The sequence below is a fragment of the Schistocerca serialis genome, chromosome 2, assembly GCF_023864345.2.
Source record: "Schistocerca serialis cubense isolate TAMUIC-IGC-003099 chromosome 2, iqSchSeri2.2, whole genome shotgun sequence".
In the NCBI taxonomy this organism is placed as follows: domain Eukaryota; kingdom Metazoa; phylum Arthropoda; class Insecta; order Orthoptera; family Acrididae; genus Schistocerca; species Schistocerca serialis.
Window position 1 is genome coordinate 552,705,858 of NC_064639.1, and position 16,238 is coordinate 552,722,095.

Genomic DNA, 16,238 nt, shown 5'->3' on the forward strand with positions numbered 1-16,238 from the left:
ACTGTGCCTTCCGGCATAACGAAATCACGCAGGGAATGTCACAAAAACATTCCCAGATCATAACACAGCTTGGACCCTTCCGACAACTGTTGTGGGGCGTTTGCTTCCAGATGTTTCAAGCCGTACATGCCAATGCCCGCATGTCACTGTAAAGGCCACTTATCGCCACTCAGTGGATATTCAGTTGCGATATTTGCATGCAACATGAACTATGAATTTATGTTGGCTATTCCTGCGTCTAATGCCTCAGTCGAGAGAAGCTATTCAGCCATGAAAAGGATAAAAAAAATCATGTATGTAGCTCATTAACTCAAGAACAGGTTACCAGCTTAGCTGAAAATGGCCTCCTCTGGCAGCTGAGATATGAGTTTAACGACTCAGTGTTCAACGAATTTGGCAGAATGATAATTTCATACTTTAAAAAGGACATTTCATTATTTTGTAACTGCTTGCCTTAACAAAAATTTCAATGTTACCTTTCTGAACATGTATTCGTGGGAACCCCACGACTACAAGGAACATCGCTGACAGTCGACTGATACCACCTATGCGACCTTTGACACTTAATTCGTTTAATCTCTTCTTGTGTATAGTTGTATCTAACTTATAAGGCCGTAAGCAAAATAAAAAGTGTGCTCTATCAGATCCGTGTAGATTATTATACTCCTTGCATATTATCCACATAGCGTAGCACTAAGCTGGTGACCTACAACGACCATGTTCCATTCAGTGTAGGACTTTTACGGTTACTGTGTGAGTACAATTCTGCTACTGTACCCCCACGGTTCCGGACAGCAGCTCTCGTGCTACAGTACGTGGAGTTACGGACAACATTTTTCACGCACCTCAAATTATCAAAAGCGATAGTGACCCTCCAACAGTGCTCCAACAATGAACAATGGTGCTGAACAATGGTGTGTGCTCGACAGTCTACTCTGTGATTTCGCAGTGGCCTCTGTTTCGCTCGCAAGCCACATTAAGCCAGTCACTTGGATTCACGTTCACTCGCTTTGGCCGATGAGTGAATTGATTCACTCTGGGCCACTTGCAGCCAGCTGCATTGCCTTCCGATTCACCTACCATCCATCAAGTCGCGCCGCATACAGAGCCTAATTTAAATGCACGACCATTCTTCCTCTACGGCTGCCACCATGGCAACCCAGTGGAGTGGGATCTCATCTTTTTGGCCGTTCAACCACCCTTGTGGTTTGCCATTGTTGACAGCATTCTTACTTTGAGGATAATCATCAGTGATACCTCAAAATTCGTCATACTGCTTTGTCACCTGGGTGAACAACAGGATATGATCACCGATATCATCCTCACCCCACCAACTGATTTACTCGAAAACTTCATATCTGATTACATTCTTTGGACATTATGGGTTGTCAATTTGCCCTCACAAATGCAACTGGCCATGCTCGTTCATGAGCAAGTGCCACTTGATGTATGGTGCTGAACAATGGAGTGCAGACAGAATGTTTTCCATCATCCAACATCAACAATGTATTAAGAATGATTATGACAATGGCGTCGAACATGACTTACAACCACAGCAGGAGCACTTCCGATCTCCGCTTACCACAACCCAATCTGACATCGACTGACCTTAAGATCATCACACATGGCCAGAGCAACGACCTTCATGCCACCTCAACAAACCCCTGCCCATTCATCTCTGATGGCTACTGCTACATTCTGTTGGTGATGGACCACATCATGTGATGGGTAGAATCAGTACCGCTTAAGGATATAATGATCGAGTTCACCGCCAAAGCCTTTATTAACACCTGGATTTCACATTTCAGCTGTCCTATGTCTATCACGACCAACCAGGGTCAATGGTTTGAATCTACCCTCTTCCTTCCACTGTGCAACATGGTCGGCACCTGGCAATTTATAATGACTGTGTATCACCCCCAGAGCAGCAGACAATAAAAGTGCCACAGCGGACTTTGGATAGAGGCATTGTGGGTGCTTCAGGGAGTCAGTACGGTCCACAAAGGCAATCTAGGAGCGATTATACCTCCATATCTGCCCGACCTAGTCTCACAAGTTAAACGGTACGTCACTCACCTCCACTTACCTCCAGCTCTTCCACACTCAACACCCAAAGTTTTCACTCACAAGGTCCTCAGAGAATTCGTGGTATTACGCTATGACACAGTACAACTGGAATTGCAACAATCATGATCAGGCCCCGCAAGATACTTCAAAGGGATGACCATATATTTGAGATATTGTTAAATCTGAAACCTATGACAGTGTCCCTTAAACGTCTTAAGCTGGCGTGGACACTGCCAAAAGCTCTGCCAGATGAGGATTCCCCACTACTTCATCTGATAACTCTCTCACCATCGATAACGTACCTCCGACCCTCATTTTGCGACTCAATGTCCTCACCGTCCTCCCTGAAGACCTCAACATCACACTGATTGACAACAACTTTCTCATTAAGCAACAACATTCAGAACATGTACAGTTCTATCATACATCACTTCCACAAAACAGCAACGTTACCACAACATGAATACCATTGTTCCCACCTCCTGCTTTTCTGCTGATGGTATCCTTACAGACACAGCTCCATGCATGTACCCTTTGGATCATGCATTGTCTCTGGGACCACCCAGCCCTGGTGAAGATCCTGCCTCATCCCCGACCTTTGAAGCAAAATGAAAGTGTGATTATGAGATCCGTGTACTGTTATTATATCTCCTGCATATTATCCACATGGCATAGCACTACACCTTGATGAAAAGTAGGTCTACAGCAGTCGATAACGAAATAAAAAACACAGGATGCTTTTTCAAAAGAACTACTACTGTCCAACATTTACTCGATTCATTTTTTATTTTACTCCTGGAAAAAAAGTTATTTGGGATAATCAAGACAAATAGCACACCCTTTACTTATAACTGCAATGAATTACTGCGGCTGCTACAGATGCAAGATAAATTAGTGATAGGAGGAACTGTTAACTTTTCATTGGAATATACCACAAAGGTCTGGTTATATTTATCATTCGAGTAACCATGTCTTTAGGACCCAAATGTTGAAAAATATCAAGATGCAGCGTACTGAATGTGTAATATCAACGGGTAATTCTTGTCGCTGTATAACCATAAATTTAACAGCGCTGGAGTGTGCTTTTAGTCAATGTTCACAAATTTAAAGCAGTGTTAATCTTCAGAAACAATTTACACATAAAAGGACACTATAAGTTATTTCCTCCAATTTATGCAGATTTACAAATCATAATGATAATTATAGTGGCCACAAAAGGAAACTGTACAACTAATACCTAAAATAAAGACAATGATTACGTGCAGTTATTTTTTTAGCTTCACTAGGGATAAAGAGTATTAAAATGTGGTACTAGAAACTAAAAAAGAAAAAAATTTCACCCCCATAATAATTTAAAGGGTACTCGACACACTTGACTGGACTGGAAGAAGTATCTAAGTGTGGCAGTTGCAGAATAATTCCTTCATTTAAGCATTTACTTGTGTTAAACAGAGAGAGAAAGAGAGGGTAGGAGGGGGGTTCATCAGGTACTCAGCCTTTCTGCATGACTTTCGAGAGAGCATTAATTACAAGCGGAGAGAAAGGGAGTCTTAACCATACTACAGAGCTGGCAAGAACTATTGGTATACACAAGAAGAAACGCCATAATTAAACAATAGCTAGAGGACACAAAAAAAAGAGGTTTCAGGGAGTAATGGAAGAGAGCACAGACACTCCTTAGACAGGTGATCGGTCACAAACACTGACCACCGCTAGACAACACCACGTCTTTTAAGCAACTTCAGCAACAAAAAGCCATTTCCACATCGCCAGACTTGCACATGTTAACGATCTGTGACAGTTTCTGTGGTCTGACTCACTGTCACATTACAACAGCTGAACCTTCATCACCAACCCTGTTCCAGGCATCTCCGTGTGACACAGGAACATAGCCACTTCTGCACAATCACACAAAGTCTCTCACATTTAAATGCCCAGGTCCAGCCTTTCATAAGGTCGACCAGCAAAGCTCCTCAATTTAGTCCTACGGAACTTGATGTGTAAATAAATAAAAATAAATAAATAAAGCAGGCTGCTGAAGGAGGTTCAGAAGGATGCACGGTGCAGATCATTAACGTGTCAGTGTAGGACATCTCACAGCGCTTCTAGCTTGTGGAAGGTTTCCACGCTCAGAAGCGACTGATGTGAAGTGGTACTTCTATTAGCAGATGGAAAATATTTCGAGTAGGTTTCCCGACCCTGTTATAGTTCTGGGTGGAGATTTTAATTTGCCAGATATAGACTGGGAGACTCAAACGTTTATAACTGGTGGCAGGGTCAAAGAATCCAGTGAAATTTTTTTAAGTGCATTATCTGAAGACTATCTTGAGCAGTTAAACAGAGAACCGACTCATGGCGATAACATGTTAGACAGCGCCCACCAACCAGTTGTTCTCAACTCTGACTGTTGCAAGGGGGAGCCACAGGAGAGAAGAGGATTGAGTAACAACAAAGACATGGCCAGTATGCAAAAGAAAAGATGAACAAGCATCAGTATGCAAAGGAAATGGCTTGAATTTTGTAGGCTCTCCTTGATAGTCTTGATCACAGAAAAGCTGAAAATCTTACTATATGCAGGTGGTGTTTGTTCACTGAAGTACATGACACCATGTTTTTCATGGTATCAACATACACATTTTATTCACGTAAAGTCCAGTTACTAATTACAGTGACCAGTTTTTATGCTATGAAAATATCATTAGTGCAAGTTTTCAAGCTAGTACACACAATCACTGTAGTGAAGTTTTCAACATTGGTACAAAATAATCAGTACACATTTAGCTAAAAATGACGCAGTTTGTGTTTAGTACAGTCCTTTAATGATGCATCAGATATTATTAGACTTCTGTATTTCATTTAAGGTAGTCCATAACACGCATCACTTAGTCCAACAATAGTCCACTCTGCTGGTAATTACATTACACACTCTGGATAATTACAACACACTTCTGGTCATATTTTAATTAATTTAGGTTGCAGAATTCACTTTTAGCTAACTAAATATCCAATTACTTAAGTTTTTCGGTGAACAGAGCACGTATTTCCATACACCAGGAAATTGAGAGTAACAAAGCAAAAGCTGAAATGCTAAACTCCATTTTAAAATGTTCCTTTACAAAGGAAAGTCCAGGATAATGACCCAATTTAATCCTTGTACCACTTAAAAGATGAATGTACGAGGGTTGACTGAAAAGTAATGCTTCCACCTTCGTAGCTCTTCAAGAGTTGGTAGCATTGAAATGCGGCCGATACTGGCTTGTTCCGTTGCCTCTTCTCTACAGCTCCAGTTGGCGGGAAGCCTTAGCATTGAACGGTTGTGTCGTTACAGTGTAAAGTATAGAACCCTGTGCAGATGGTCGGTCAATGCGATTTAAGCAACATGCAGTCATTAAATTCTTGGCAGCAGAAGGTGTCACCCCAAAGGAGATTCATCAGAGAATGAAAGCAGTTTATGGTAATTATGTTGATGTGAGTACTGTGAATTATTGGGCGAGTACGTTTAAAAATGTTGAGGCAGGAACATCTTACATGCGTGACAAACAAAGAATTGCATGTCCTGTGACAGCAACCACCGAGTTTCACAAGCAAAATGTTGACAGATTGATTCAGGACGATCGCTGTATCACTCAAAGAGGAATTGCAAGCACAACTGGCATTTCACAAGAACTTGTGGTTCACATTATTGCCTTGCCTGGCTATCGGAAGGTCTGTGCACCATAGCAGAATTTCAGAGACTGAATTGCACAACTGTACGGCATCCTCCATACAGTTCAGATTTAGCATCTTCTGACTTCCGTCTGTTCCCGATAATGAAAGACGATCTGCGGGAACATCATTATCCTTCTGATGAAGACGTTGAGAGAACTGTGAAACTGTGGTTGCGGAAACAGAGTGTCGACTTCTTCCGTGACGGGTTCAGAAAACTTGATCATCGTTGGCAGAAATGTATCGGATTGGAATGTATACCGCAGAGACAGGCTGGACAGTGCAGGGGGAGGCGTGTTTATAGCGATAAGAAATGCAGCAGTATCGAAGGAAATTGAAAGATATCGGAAATGTGAAATTATTTGGGTGAATGTCACGGTTAAAGCAGGCTCAAATATGGTAACTGGATGTCTCTATAGGTCCCCTGGTTCAGCAGCTGTTGTGGCACAGCACCTGAAGGAAAATTTGGAAAATATTTCGAGTAGATTTCCGGACCATGTTATAGTTCTGGGTGGAGATTTTAATTTGCCAGATATAGACTGGGAGACTCAAACGTTTATAATTGGTGGCAGGGTCAAAGAATCCAGTGAAATTTTTTTATGTGCATTATCTGAAGACTACCTTGAGCAGTTAAACAGAGCACCGATTCGTGGCAATAACATCTTAGACCTTCTGGTGACAAACAGACCCGAACTATTTGAAACAGTTAACGGAGAACAGGGAATCAGCGATCATAAAGCGGTTACTGCGTCGATGATTTCAGCCGTAAACAGAAATATTCAAAAAGGTTGGAAGATTTTTCTGTTTAGCAAAAGTGACAAAAAGCGGATTTCAGAGTACTTGACGTCTCAACACAAAAGTTTTGTCTCAAGTACAGATAGTGTTGATGATCAGTGGACAAAGTTCAAAACCATCGTACAACATGCATTAGATGAGTATCTGCCAAGCACGATCGTAAGAGACGGAAGAGAGCCACCGTGGTACAACAACCGAGTTAGAAAACTGCTGCGTAAGCAAAGGGAACTTAACAGCAAACCTAAACATAGCCAATGCCTTGCAGACAAACAAAAATTACACGAAGCGAAATGTAGTGTGAGGGGGGCTATGTGAGAGGCATTCAATGAATTCGAAAGTAAAGTTTTATGTTCTGACTTGGCAGAAAATCCTAAGAAATTTTGATCTTACTTCAAAGATTCAGTTTCACAAGGGTCCGACGACAATGTGTTTTAGGCCCCTATGGTTCTCAGCGCCTCAATTCAGTTCATTCTCAGCTCACTGTAACACAACGACACACGATATGTTGATGGGTGACAGCATTATTCTTTAACCACGTTGATTATTACCGTAGGCATGCCTTCGTGTGGTGGACATTTGATGTCACCGTCAGCGTCCCCTCATTAGGTGAACTCAGGAGATGTGTTCAGTACACGGTAGTGAAAGGTTGATTATCATGAAGTGTCATCAGAGAATCACCACCTCTAGACAAAAATAACTAACTTTTACAGTCGATTGTAATTATTAGCCGGCCGGGGTGGCCGAGCGGTTCTAGGAGCTACAGTCTGGAACCGCGCGACCGCTACGGTCGCAGGTCCGAATCCTGTCTCGGGCATGGATGTGTGTGTGATGTCCTTAGGTTAGTAAGGTTTAACTAGTTCTAAGTTCTAGGGGACTGATGACTTCAGAAGTTAAGTCCCATAGTGCTCAGAGCCATTTGAACCATTTTTGTAATTATTAACCCGTCTTTCTCTATCAATCTTTGTCGTTATTCATTTTGTGCATGAATATGACTTTTCACGTTTTGAATTTATTTTTCCCTCAGTACAACTGACTGACATTGCCGATGCGGTGCCTAATTACATCTAAGCAACAGCAAAAATCAAGTCAGCATGCAGACAGACTCCACGATGCAGCGCCTGATATATTGGACCAGAACACAGAACGGTTTTCCTACTTCAAGTTTCCACTACATGTAACATCTGCACCAATCTCGTCATCTGATCTACCCAAGCACGACTCACGTCCTTTCCTCACAGCTTCATTCTGGAAACATCCCCCAGGCTGTGGCTAAGCCATGTCTCCGCAATATCCTTTCGTCCAGGAGTGCTAGTTCTGCAAGTTTCGCAGGAGAGCTTCTGTGAAGTTTGGAAGGTAGGAGACGAGGTTCTGGTGGAAGTGAAGCTGTGAGGAAGGAGCGTGAGTCGTGCTTGGGGAACTAAGATGGCCGCCGGTACGGTAACTCAGCGTGTTTGGTAAGTGGGTTAGGTGCCTTCTGCAATAAAAAAACCGAGTTAATGGAAAACGACGAATTGAAACGTGTGTCTTGCGACGTCCGCCCCGAGCAGATACAACGAACGAAAACGAACAAAATGAGATTAAAAAAAAATATGGTAGAGCACTTGCCGTGGAAGGCAAAGATCCCGAGTTCGAGTCTCGGACGAGCACACAGTTTTAATCTGCCAGGAAGTTTCACTAGAAGACTTTGATTTTAAGGATTTTATGATGGATGCTACTTCTTTAGGAGAAGTGAGTGTCATTTCCATTATACTGAAGTTATTTGTAGGGACTGGTCTCAGATATGCTATTGCACTGTTTAGTGAACCTGATAACCTCAAGCTGTCAGCAACAGAAAAAAACACTTGTTTAAGAGGTTTGCGACATTACATACATTCGTAACTAGTGTCTCATTTACTTTTAGTGTTATCTGTTTCTCTTTCTTTCTGGCCCCATCTGTCTCTGTCTTTACAGTCCCATACAGTTTCTGTTTTGTTGCCTGATGTGATTTCCTTTTTCTCATAATAAAAAGCTGCTTAGATTTCTGGATTACCTGCTTCAGTATTTTGCAGTATTCATTGCAATGCACTATAATGCTAACATCAGAGCTGCTCCTAGAAGAAATACCGTTTCCTTTCTGTCCCACATGATACCTTTTTCCTTGTGTAATATGTAGTTTGTTTTTCGACTTCCGTTTGATTTGAGTTACATTTAGGAGAAAACAGTTTTCAATTGAGGAGATAACTTTATCAGTATATGCTTTGTATTTTCTGTTTGAGTCAGAAGTACTGTAAACACCTATCCATTTCATGTCTTCGAACAATCTTCTAAAATTTATTACCCTTCTGCCCCCAGACTTAATAGAATTTGTATCCTGTCAAGTTTCAACATTTAACATAAGATGCTGCATGTCATGATCTGATAGCACATTTACTGTCAGTTTGTGATATGACATTTTTCCCTAGATTTGTTTACATAGATACTATCAATAGCAGTCTCAGAGCATTTAAGTACCTAATTGCAAAGTTCACAGAAGGAATTAAATTGAATGACAGCATTACCGATTGCAACAGTTGTTCACTGACAGAGGTTTTCAATTAATCCACATTAAAATCACGAGCAGTCACTGTTTCCTTCTTTTTTACTGTGAGATGGGATAACAGAGTTTCCTAATTTTTTATGAAGAGATTAAAGTCTCCTGAAGGTGCTCTGTATATATTTACTGTTGTAGGGGACTTATGATGAAATATTACTTCTGTTGCACAAGCTTCTAAGTGCTGCTCTGAGCAAAATTTTATAACTTAAATATTCTTGAAATGAAAATGGTTTCTGACAAATGTGGTAACTACTATTGTATCCATATTTTCTGTACAGAAGAAAGAGGCTAACTTAAATCCTGTAACATTTAACATGTCTATATCAGTGGTCGCAAGCCGGCCGGTGTGGCCGTGCGGTTCTAGGCGCGTCAGTCTGGAACCGCGGGACCGCTACGGTCGCAGGTTCGAATCCTGCCTCGGGCACGGATGTGTGTGATGTCCTTAGGTTAGTTAGGTTTAAGTAGTTCTAAGTTCTAGGGGACTGATGACCACAGATGATGAGTCCCATAGTGCTCAGAGCCAGTGGTCGCATGATGTTCAGAGGCAGCTCCTTGGAATTTCAAACTTTAATTTCGTAACTCCTACAAACATAAAGATATCTTAAAACAGATTTCACTTTTGTATTCCTGAGAGAGAGGCAGTTATGTACCACCTAATCCGCTGGAGAATGTTCCACACGGTCGTCTGGCTTACCCTGTACTGGCGGTCCAACTGCCTGGCACTGACACGGTAGTCGCCTTCCGCAGTATTTATCACATCTACCTCCATGTCTGGTGTCCATACATTTCGGGTGCGTCCTTCACGACTCCCTGATTTCTGAAACGACCGTGTCATAGCCAAACGACGACATACTGTTGCAAACCTTGAATGCTATGGTTGTTGCTGTCAGCGATAGGTCTCCTGATACAACCTTGCTGCCCGCCGCCCGTTGCTATTTCCCTATCCGTAAGTAAACATCATGTCGGCAAGCTCTCGATTCGAATACGGAACCATTGTGTACAACGCAGTATCACATCAACTACAAGGTGAGTCAGCAAGAGAAGTGAATCGGACACAACATTACCAATTACTATGGCAGGAGAGGGCGCTAGGGCATGACATATGATGAACAGTACCAACGTCTTGGAGGGAACCATACATATTGTAACTGTGGCAGCATGGTACAGCACGTATTAGACCGTAGTCTCTGTAACAATGTATGACTGAATAAATGATCTCTAGCATTGAAACCAGGCACTTCGGGACATACACTATGTGATCAAAAGCATCCGGACACCCCCAAAAACATACGTTTTTCATATTAGCGATCTCAATAGTCGTCAGAAATCGTGAGAGAATGGAATGTGGCGCTCCGTGGGATTCACGGACTTCGAACGTGGTCAGCTGATTGGATGTCACTTGTGTCATACGTCTTTACGCTAGATTTCTACACTTCTAAACATCCCTAGGTCCACTGTTTCCGATGTGATAGTGAAGTGGAAACGTGAAGGGACACGTACAACACATAAGCGTACAGTCCGACCTCGTCTGTTGACTGACAGATACCGCCGACAGCAGAAGAGGTTCGTAATGTGTAATAGGCAGACATCTATCCATACCAACACACAGGAATTCCAAACTGCATCAGGATCTACTGCAAGTACTATGACAGTTAGGCAGGAGGTGATAAAACTTGGATTTCATGGTCGAGTGGCTGCTCATAATCCACACATCACGCCAGTAAATGCAAAACGGCGCATCGCTTGGTGTAAGAAGCGTAAACATTGGACGACTGAACAGTGAAAAAACGTTGTTTGGAGTAACGAATGACGATACACAATGTGGCGATGGCAGGGTGTGGATATGGCGAATGCCTGGTGAACGTCATCTGCCAGCGTGTGTAGTGCCAACAGTAAAATTCGCAGGCGGTGGTGTTACGGTGTGGTCGTGTTTTTCATGGTGGGGGCTTGCACTCCTTGTTCATTTGCGTGGCATTATCACAGCACCGACCTACATTCATGTTTCAAGCACCTTGTTGCTTCCCACTGTTGAAGAGCAATCTTTCAACAAGATCGAGCACCTGTACATAATGCATGGCCTGTGGCGGCGTGGTTACACAACAACATCCCTGTAATGGACTGGACTGCACAGAGTCCTGACCTGAATCCCACAGAACACTTTTGGGGCGTTTTGGAACGCGGACTTCGTGCCAGGCCTCACCGACCGACATCGATACTTGTGCTCAATGCAGCACTCCGTGAAGAATGTGCTGCCATTCTCCAAGAAACGTTCCAGCATCTGATTGAACGTACTCGTGGGAGGGTGGAAGCTGTAATCAAGGCTAAGGGTGGACCAACAACATATTGAATTCCAGCATTACCGATGTAGGGCGCCACAAACATGTAAGCCATTTTCAGCCAGGTGTCCAGATACTTTTGATCTCGTAGTGTGAGTTCATTAGACCTCTTTTGCTCCATATCATCTGATAGTTCAATCCCTAGAGTTTTTAAACGGTGAAAAATCACCCTGTACAACACATAAAAAGATTGTTACCAAAAATCTCGAAAAATTCTTCGATTTAATTCAGATTTTTACATAGTATCCTAACAAACGCTTTGACAGACACAGGTTACACGTGTACTGGTTTTACTGTTAAAAGTGACTTGGAGAAATAAAATGCTGCACTGTTGGATTTGTGCAGATTCATTTTCTTTTCCGCAGTCATTTTTAACTATGATGGCAGGGCATTTAAACTATTAAACAAATAGTCTTTTCTATATGTACTGTTTCTCCATAAATATAATTTTAAACAAAAATTGTAAGCGCTGCTGTGTGGTGTTTCGTTTTCTTGCTCATAACTGATTTTAACAGGAAACAGAATAATTGTCCTTGGCGCTTATCGCTTATGATTAGAATACTACTACGGAATCTGGATCGTTCAAAATTTTGTAATCCTACCCGTTTGCAGATTAAAACTGTGCGTATTGCTGTAATTAAGCTACTGTCCTCATAGATCCAGCAGCTGAAGAGGTCTCTCATACCCAGTATACCAATGATCCCAACCGATTTACCCATTTATTCTAAGCGACTTCAATGCCCAGTCAAGGTTTAGTTGACAATAACAGTAAACAAGGCTCCTCAAGGTCAAAGACGGGGGGGAGGGGGGGGGGTTCAAATGACTCTGAGCGCTATGGGACTTAACATCTGAGGTCATCAGTCCCCTAGAACTTAAAACTACTTAAACCTAACCTAAGGACATCGCACACATCCATGCCCGAGGCAGGATTCGAACCTGCGACCGTAGCGGTCGCGCGGTTCCTGACTGAAGCGCCTAGAACCGCTCTTGGCCACCCCAGCCGGGGGAGGGGAGGGGGGGGGGGGTAGGAGCAGGAGATGGACAGAGAATCGGCGAAGGAAACAGAAGGTGATAGACAGAGAGAGGGGGGAGGAGGGGGAGGAGGTGGACAGAAGAGACAGGGGAGAGGTGGAGATGGACATAAAGAGGTGGGCAAGGAGATTAGAACATATATCCAATTACCATACATATTTAGCAATTACGAAACATTGCTGGGTTTGCTAGTTATGTATTTTTTAGTAATTTGTGTTTAATGTTTTAAATAAAAGTTTAGTTGATGAAAACTAAAATTAATTTACTTCGTTAATGACAATTCCTTTGCACACGACGTTAATGCTTGGACTATGTCATTGATTTTGGTTTTCGTATCATTTCAACCTTACACTTAAGGGACTGGAGCTTCACAATCGAAGCGGACAGCAGTGTAAATACCGATGAGGTTACTCTGACGTCAATAAATTTTAATCATACTTAACGATTTTCTGAGCATTTGAAAAAATGAATAGTTTCTGTAGTATTAGAACAGTACTTCTTGTGTTAGTAGACCAAGAATCTTGAGTGTGGAAAATTTTTACTATAGAACTGAATTCAGACTCTTACAGAGTGATACAAAAATTATCGTCCTGGAAGAAAGATGAGATGGTTACTTTGAAAATGTATCTGCCGATTTCCATTCCGTCGTTGTTTCTGCAAACTTGATTTATCCTCGATGTCAACGAGACGTTTTACCACAGTGTACATATACACTCGAGACACTCATTGCTGTGAAAGTTGTTACCAATTGACAATTTGAGCGACACTAGCGCACCTGGCTGCTAGAAAGGCTGCTGACAAAGTCAGAGCCCTGTAAAGCGGCCTGTCTCACCGGCAGACTGTTGGACGAAGCGAGACCGTGACGTCACTGCGCAGATCAGGCTGCTCCGCACAGTATTTTACCTTTTATTCCACCACTGGCAACACATACTTCATTTTATTGTTAATTTTGTAATTCTATTTCACAAATGAAATTTTACTCTAACAATTTAATCAAAGCTACGAGTCCGGCGCCTCATGTAGGTATGATTATAGCTATGCTGGGAAGAACGTTTCATTCAACACATGCAATGCAGCATCTACACGCTGCTGCCGCTTCGTAAGACTAAGTTTAGTTTTTATTACAGTTATTTACTAGTTTTTTATTAATTTTAGCGTATCACCGTTTCTGAAATTATGTACTGCCTTTGTAGCGTCCGAAGCTGGAATATGACGATGCCGATTGTAAGAAATCTTTGTGTGGCGTCTTACGTGTATATGGACTGAAAAAAAAAGTAAGCTACTTTCCCATTGCTGGTGTTCGTCGTTTTGCACATGCAAGTATTTGCTTCTGTTGGCGAAAGAAATACAGGGTGAGCACAAAGTCTTAACCTGATAATAAAAATTTATAACAGAATAACCGTTTGACATAATAAGTTACATTTGATGCCGTTACATAGGTTAGTGTTACTAGTTGTTGTGAGCAATAGATGGCGCTAGTGCTCCACAACGCAGGCGCGGTCTGTTAGGTCACGTTCGTTGCTGGCGAAATGGCGTCGAAGCAGGAGAAAGCGCAATGTGTGCTTTGGTTTCACGAAACGAAATCACCCATCAGCGTTCAGCGTAAATTTCGGGCTTCTTATGGACGCAGCCCTCCTGACATTAAATCAATAAAGCGATGGTATGCAAAGTTTAACGAAACAGGCAGCGTTGAAGATCGTCCTCGAAGTGGCAAGCCTCGTGTGAGTGATGGCACTGTTGATCGTGTTCGGCAATCGTTTCAACGGAGTCCGTCTAAAGCAACTCGTCAAGTATCACGTGAACTTCAAATACCGCAAGCAGGTGAAAGGCTTAGGTTCCATGCTTACAAAGTGCAAATCGTGCAGGCCTTGCAACCGAATGATTTGCTGACAAGTGCTGGATTTGCAACTGAGATTCTCAACAGGACTGATGGCGCTAACGATTACTTAAATCGATCATGCTTTACCGATGAATCCACCATTCATGTCAGTGGAATTGTAAATAGGCATAATGTCCGTATATGGGGTTCAAAGTCTCCGCGTGCTACTGTAGAGTTACAGCGAGACAGCGAAAAAGTGAATGTTTGGTGCGGCCTCACGCATAAAAAGGTTTTTGTACTGTTTTTCTTCGCGGAAAATTCCATTACCGCTAACATTTACTTAGACGTTTTTGCAACAGTTCATTGCCCCACAGTTAGAAGAATATCAACCATGGATAATTTTCCAGCAAGATGCAGCACTCCCCCCCCCCCTCCCCCACTGGGCTTTGATAGTGCGTGATTTCTTGGATGAAACATTTCCGGATCGGTGGATTGGAAGGAACGGTCCAACACCCTGGCCACCCCGCTCTCCAGACATTACGCCCCTTGACTTTCTTTGGAGGCTATATCAAGGACAGAGTTTTCGTCACACCAGCTGCTGACGTCGACGAACCGAAGGCTAGGATACAAGCTGCTGTGGGTACTGTGACAGAACACATGTTACGAAACACCTGACGGGAACTGGAATACCGCCTCGACATTCTCCGAGTAACCAAGGGAGCACATGTTGAGGTTTACTGACGTAAGTGCTCTTAAAAAAAACTAGCAACACCAACCTTTGTAACGGCATCAAATGTAAATTATTATGTCAAACGGTTATTCTTTAATATATTGTTATAATCAGGGCAAGACTTTGTGCTCACCCTGTACGTTTGGCCCCGTTTGCACAAAGGACTTAAAATAACAGCCATTTGTAATCAAATACAGTGAAGCACCAAAGAAACTGATATAGGCATGCCTATTCAAATACAGAGATATGTAAACAGGCAGAATACGGCTCTGCGGTCGGAAACACCTATAAGACAACAAGGGTCTGGCGCAGTTGTTAGATCCAGGTTATCAAGATTTAAGTGAGTTTGAACGTGGTGTTATAGTCGGCGCACGAGCGATTCGACACAGCATCTCCCAGGGGATTTTACCATACGACCATTTCACGAGTGTACCGTCAGTATCAGGAATCCGCCAAAACATCAAATCTCCGACATCGCTGCTACTGGAGAAAGATCCCTCAAGAACGGTACCAACGACGACTGAAGAGAAACGTTCAATGTGACAGAAGTGCACCCTTTCCGCAAATTGTTGCACATTTCATTGTTGGACCATCAACAAGTTTCAGCGTTCAAGCCATTCAACGAAACATCACCGACATGTACTTTCAGAGCCGAAGGCCCACTCGTGTAACCTTGATAACTTCCCGACACAAAGCTTTACGCCTCGCCTGGGCCCGTCAACACCGACATTGCACAGTTAGTGACTGGGAACATGTTGCCTGGTCGGACGAGTCTCATTTCAAATTGTATCGAGCAGATGAACGTGTACGGGTACGGAGACAACCTCATGAATCCATGGACCCTGCCTATCAGCAGGGGACTGTTCAAGCTAGGGTCTGTAATGGTGTGGGGCGTGTGCAGTTGGAGTGATATGGGACCCTGATACTTCTAGATACGACTCCGACAGGTGACATGTACGTAAGCATCCTGTATGATCACATGCATCCATTCATGCCCATTGTGCATTCCGACGGACTTGGGAAATTCCAGCAGGACAATGCGACACCCCACACTTCCAGAATTGCTACAGAGTGGCGCCAGGAATACTCTTCCGACTTTAAACACTTGTGCAGGCCACCAAACTCCCCAGATATGAACATTATTGAGCATATCTGGGATACCTAGCAACGTGCTGCTCAGAA